At 39.8% G+C, this 6283-nt stretch overlaps 1 long non-coding RNA gene across 1 annotated transcript; it reads right to left on the bottom strand.

Moving 5' to 3' along the window:
• Positions 1-2345: 2345 nt before the first annotated feature.
• LOC129770689 (uncharacterized) lies at positions 2346-3423 on the bottom strand. Its single transcript, XR_008742178.1, has 3 exons — positions 3254-3423; positions 2657-3186; positions 2346-2564 (listed from the first exon to the last, which is right to left on the bottom strand). It is a non-coding gene; the product is annotated as an uncharacterized LOC129770689 (long non-coding RNA).
• Positions 3424-6283: the final 2860 nt, after the last annotated feature.

The raw sequence follows: 6283 nt of genomic DNA, 5'->3' as shown, positions 1-6283 counted from the left end.
ACCGTCGCAATATCCGCGGCGGCGAATCCGCCTAATGTGACATCAGCCTAAGGCGGCAGTGACACTGGATGCAGAGAAGTGATCGTACGAATTGTATGCAATAGTGAAAGTAAACAACCACATTGAGTTGTATTGGTGTGGTTACATTGCTTCCCCCTTGCTTCGTTCGAATTTGTCTGTTTCTATCGAACAAAATTGTTTGTTTCTATTCGTACAATCAAATTTTCGTGCGTACTCCTATCCAAAGTAACCTTAGCCTAAGGCATGGAAGATGCGAGAGGGGATAAAAAATGACAGCGACTATTTTTGTTTATAAACAAAGCAGGTCTAATTTTTATGCTACATAGCGGTCCACACCAACATATACATACGCTGGGCCTGTTTCAATCGAACTAGCTGTTGTGTCTCACAACCCGTACGATCAGGTGAGTCTCCAGCTAAAGCAGCAGTCGCCGGGAAACGATATGCATGGATATCCACAGCGTATCGCTATCACTCAATCCTAATGGGTCGCCAACGACTAATTCCACCAAAGCGAATGGAACTTAGAGCAGTACGGCACAAGCCCGCCGGTAGTGACCCTTTCATATACCCACTAGCAAAGCTCCCACAATCGCTGAATTGCCAATCCCAGCAGCAACAGCAACAACCCTCACGTTCCGTAATACAGCAATGCAGACAACAACTTGCAGCAGTCACCGAAACACAACAATGATGTCAACAGCGTAAACAAAACCAACGTTTATGCGTAGCAAACACATAGCGGTATGCACTCATCATTGCATGCCATTTGTTATCCTCTTTCTCGGAAAACTCTAGCCGTTCGTTTGGTCGCTGTCAATTCGAACTCAAGTAATGGCTGAACAGCAGTTCTGACATAACGTTCCACCTTATTATACCGCCTTGTTTTGAACGAAGAGCATAACAAAGTGTTGCAAGAGCTCAGAAGCGAAATTGAGCTGAACACCGCAAAAATAAACTCTATCTTACAACACAGCTCTACATCGGACTAGAGATGTGCCATCCGCTCATGAGCTGTTCATTCGAATCGCTTCATCATAGTGAGCGGATTTGGATCGGCTCGCAATCAAAAAAACGCAGCTCATCAGCTCATTACGGAGTTGGAGCTGATGAGCTGTTGAGCTGTTGAGCTGCTGAGCTGATGAGCCATTGAGCTGTTGAGCTGATGAGCTGCTGAGCTGTTGAGCTGATGAGCTGTTGAGCTGTTGAGCTGAAGAGATGTTGAGCGGTTGAGCTGCTGAGCTGCTGAGCTACTGAGCTGCTGAGCTGCTGAGCTGTTGAGCTGCATAGCTGTGGAGCGCAAAAGCTGCAGAGAGTGTGAATTGCGAGACGCGAAAGAATTTTTCGTCTCTCGCGCTTCATGGCATGACGTCAGTTTGTTTTCGTGTATCCCTCTTCGTACTTTAGCTTTAGCAGAGATGCCAGATAGGAAAAAAGGTTTTTGTTTTGAAGATATTCAATCGTTCGTTACTTCATTAATTTTTTCTTATATGGCCAAACGAAATAATACACATTATTAAATGCTTGTAAATAAATTTAATATATTACATTGTTATTTAAACATTACTGTGGAAACACATACATTTATTTCCGCGTGCTGAATCAAAACAATTCAGAAAACCACCCGGCATAAATATTGATGATTGATACTGGTCCTTTTGTTACCTTTGTGATCGCGAATAATTATTTCTCGTTGCACCTATTAGTGGATTTATTTTTATATCCTCGAATGCAAAAAAAAATCTCGATGTTTTTTTTCAAAAAACGTTATTTCGGCCAATATTCCTGGAGGCATTCTATTTGGCTACTGCTGGTTTTTCTGTTGTTTAAGTTCAGCATATCCTAAGCATCTTCTATGTTGGATTTCAGCATACAGTATTTGTTGTATATTATATTATTAGAATTCATATCAGTTTTAGTTTTTGTACAATTACGAATTAAATTCGTTTATTTTTTGCTTTCCGTCTATTAAAAAATGCACACTATGCAATGTCCCATGGTGATTACGTTTCATATGTAATTGTGTGGACAACTGCAAAATTCAACTGAGCTGAAGAGCTGTTTCAAATGAGCAGCTCACTTGTATGAGCTGAACGGCTCTGAGCCGCTCACCATGATGAGGACCGTTTTGTTTGTTCACTCCACCAGTGTTTACCGAGTAATGATGACAGAAGGACGGTAAACAGTCATTGGATGATGCGTATCAGATAAAAGATATCGAAGTGGAACGAGATATGATGATTCATCCTGTATTATGTATGGATGGAATAAAGAAAAAAAAACTCACCAATGTGATATAAGATAATTACCAATACAAAACACAATTATCAATTTTTCTCATCAGGCAATTTTATTTCATAATTTTGCCCAGCTCTACATCGGACACACAACCACTGAGTCCTAACAAGCAGTTTATCGCATTACATCCCACACGAAAGCGCCGACGTTTGCAAGAAGGGGACGACTACAACTCTAATAATGACGGTCCCGGTGCAAAAAAGGTCGAAGAAACGAAAGAAATAGATGCTGAAATTACTGTTCCACTGGCAAGATGAGAGGAAAAATTCAATCTGTATTTGTCCGGTTTTGCTCCTGGAGCTAAAGTAATTGAAGGTAAAAATCTTTTTGAACTTACCTTCGTTTCGTTCAAAGTCGACATTGGTTTACACCTGAAGGATTTGGCCCTTCAAAGTTCATCGTGGCAGAAGGGAATTATTTTTCGCAAATTCGATTCCGGGCAATAAACGCCACGAAACATCTTTCGCCCACCAACCGCATCGACCAGCTCATCACAGTGACGTCACTCTGTCAAACAAATGTGTATCCGAGCAAATCCGAACCTGTAGTTCGATCACAGCTGATCACCAAGCTCTAGTTTTTTTCCGTTCGAAGTTCGCTGACTATTTACTATCAAAACGTTAGAGGGTTTCGAACCATATAAATGATCTTTTTGTTGCTCTTGCTTCGTGTGATTATGATGTCATTGTTTTTAACGAGACTTGGCTGAAGGATGATATTTTTGATTCGGAGCTAACCAACGATTATACACTCTCTCGTTGCGATCGAAATAATGCTAATAGTCAATATTGTCGAGATGGTGGTGTACTGATTTGCGTTAAAACCGATTTTAAGTGCTCGTCCGTTTCTCTCACTGGAGACGACGCACTGCAACAAACAGCTGTTTGCATTGTGTTGAGAGATGTAAATGTTTTTGTCTCCACCGCCTACTTACCTCCGAATACTCACATCTCGCTTTACGAGTTGCATTCACCTTGTATGCAGCAAATTGAGGTACACCGTTTTTTCGAAGAAAAGATTGAACGTTTCGATTTTCATCGATGTGACATGACTGCACTCAATGAGAAAATTCAGCGAGTCGATTGGGAGCAATTACTTGGAATGAGGTCAGTGGACGAAGCAGTCACACGCTTCTACGGGGAGCTTTTTGGAATTATTCAAACAATTGTGCCGTTGATAAAAAGTCACAATAGGGTTGTGTCCGACACACGACCGCATAGTTGACGTAGGATTCCGTTAGTCTATCTGTTGATTTTGGATAGGTTTGAAGAATTACATCGTTAAACTCTTTGATAATGATTTGTTGGCCCTGAAAAGGACCGTTTTGTTTGTTCACTCCACCAGTGTTTACCGAGTAATGATGACAGAAGGACGGTAAACAGTCATTGGATGATGCGTATCAGATAAAAGATATCGAAGTGGAACGAGATATGATGATTCATCCTGTATTATGTATGGATGGAATAAAGAAAAAAAAACTCACCAATGTGATATAAGATAATTACCAATACCAAACACAATTATCAATTTTTCTCATCAGTAAAAACATGTTACTTTAATAAAAAGAAAACATATTTGAAATGAAAATTGGGTGAAAATGAACACAACAAAACAGACAGCTTGAACCAAACGACATGTTCTCAAACGGGAACACATCTTGGTTTTTAATAATGACTTTTCGGCACATATGGGGCGGTATCTCGGTCATAATTCACGAATGTTGTCTTTCAAATGTTCAAGAGTTTGCGGAGAGTTGGCATAGACACGGTCTTTCGCATCACCCCACAAAAAAAAAGTCTAGCGGGTTCAAATCGCATGATCTGGACGGCCAATTGGCATCACCAACACGCGAAATTATGCGTCCCTCAAATTTCGTTCGCAATATGGCCATGTCGGTCGTGTTGTGTGGCACGTGGCGCCGTCCTGCTGGAACCACATGTCATCCGTATCCATATCTTCAATTTGTGGCAAAAAAATCGGTTAACATGCGGCCATAGCGCTCACCATTCACAGTTACCGTCTCGCCGTCCTCATTTTCAAAGAAATACGGCCCGATGACTCCACCAGACCATAATGCGCACCAAACAGTGACTATTGGCGGATGCAATAGCCTCTCATAAGAAATCTGTACAGCTAGATTATGGTTTAGGTTAAAATTAGTTTAAGTAGGTTGGGTTATATTTTAATAATTAAAATATACAAAACGTTTTGAAACGTTAAAAATAAAAATAGGATGAGTAAAAACTCATCATTAACAATAATAAATATATAAAAAAATTACAAAGATGAAGTGCTTGAAGTAAGATCATTTATAATGTTAAAACTTTGTATAATCAAAATCCATAGAATATAAAGAAAATTTATGTCAAAAAAAAAGAAATCCGCTCAGTTATAATTGAACAGCGATTGGAGCATGTTGTCGCTGTTGTGGTGAAGCTCTTCGTTTATCATGAAAGCGTGGATGAACGGTGTCACCAAGAGCCTGTTTGTATACCTTAGGCCAGAAGGGACTCCATCAGGAAGAGAGTGATGCCACAAACGGTTCCCCGGGAAGACATCGGAGCAGCCGTCACACATACACATACACGCGGAACTCTTCGTTTGGATGCTATTCAGCATCGAGAAAATTCCGGAAAGATTCAATAATTGCTGAAAAATAATCTGTTGCTGAAAAATAATCTGTTGCTGAAAAATAATCTGCCCCTGGGAACTGAAAAATACATTCATGCGAAAGATTTTATTTTAATATTTTCTATCCATGTAACACTGTGACCAAATATTTTTCAATTAAGTGCTATTAACAGGTGGTTATCGAGTTAGCATTAACCACTGGTGGGCTTCGAGTATCGAGGAAAATCTGGAAAGAACTAATCGTTGCTGAAAAATAATCTGCCAGTTCCCCTGGGAATTGAAAAATACATTCATGTGAAAGAGTTTATTTTAATGTTTTGACGTAGGACTACGTCTTTCATTTCTATACCGTGGTGTAAAATCAAAGTTTCGAAAACGAAAGCGTTACGCCGAATACCGAGATTTTGAGTGTTAATAGCTCCTAAACAACTGAGCGAAATGGTATGATAAACACTTCATTCGAAAGATAAAATGTCTACGCGTTCTATACTTGTTACTTTCTGATCCAAAAACTTGTTTCAATAGTCTTAAATTTGCTTTCAAAATAGGCTATTGAAATCACCAATCGGTATATAAGCGAGCGCCGCTCGGAAATCCACTCAGTTCTAATTGAACAGCGATTGGAGCATGTTGTCGCTGTTGTGGTGAAGCTCTTCATTTATCATGAAAGCGCGGATGAACGGTGTCACCAAGTCACCTGTTTGTGCACCTTAGGCCAGAAGGGAATCCATCAGGAGGAGAGTGATGCTACAAACGGTTCCCCGGGAAGATCTCGAAGCAGCTGCTACACACACACACATACACGCACGGAATTCTTTCCGTTTGGATCGAAAAAGATCCGGAAAATAATCTGCCAGTTCCTCTAGGAATTTAAAAATACATTCATGTGAAAGAGTTTATTTGAATGTTTTCTATCCATGTAACACTGTGACCAAATATGTTTCAATCAAGTGCTATTAACAGATGGTTATCGAGTTAGCATTAACCACTGGTGGGCTTCCAGTATCGAGGAAAATGTGGAAATATCTAATCGTTACTAAAAATAATCTGCCAGTTCCTCTGGGAATTTAAAATTACATTCATATGAAAGAGTTTATTTTAATGTTTTCTATCCATGTAACACTGTGACCAAATACATTAGGTTTTGTGATTTTTCAATCAATCGCAATCAACAGGATAGCTTCTGAAGATTCTTCTTCCCTATCAGTAGGATATTTCCGTATCCAATATTGGATGCATAAAACCTTGTGCCTCCAACGTAACGCTCTCGTTTTCGAAGTTCTCCAAATATTCATTCATTCAGAATGAATTCAGATTCAACTTCATACAAATG

This window comes from Toxorhynchites rutilus, chromosome 2 (assembly GCF_029784135.1).
Source record: "Toxorhynchites rutilus septentrionalis strain SRP chromosome 2, ASM2978413v1, whole genome shotgun sequence".
NCBI classification, from domain to species: domain Eukaryota; kingdom Metazoa; phylum Arthropoda; class Insecta; order Diptera; family Culicidae; genus Toxorhynchites; species Toxorhynchites rutilus.
This window is presented reverse-complemented; position numbering and strand designations above follow the sequence as displayed.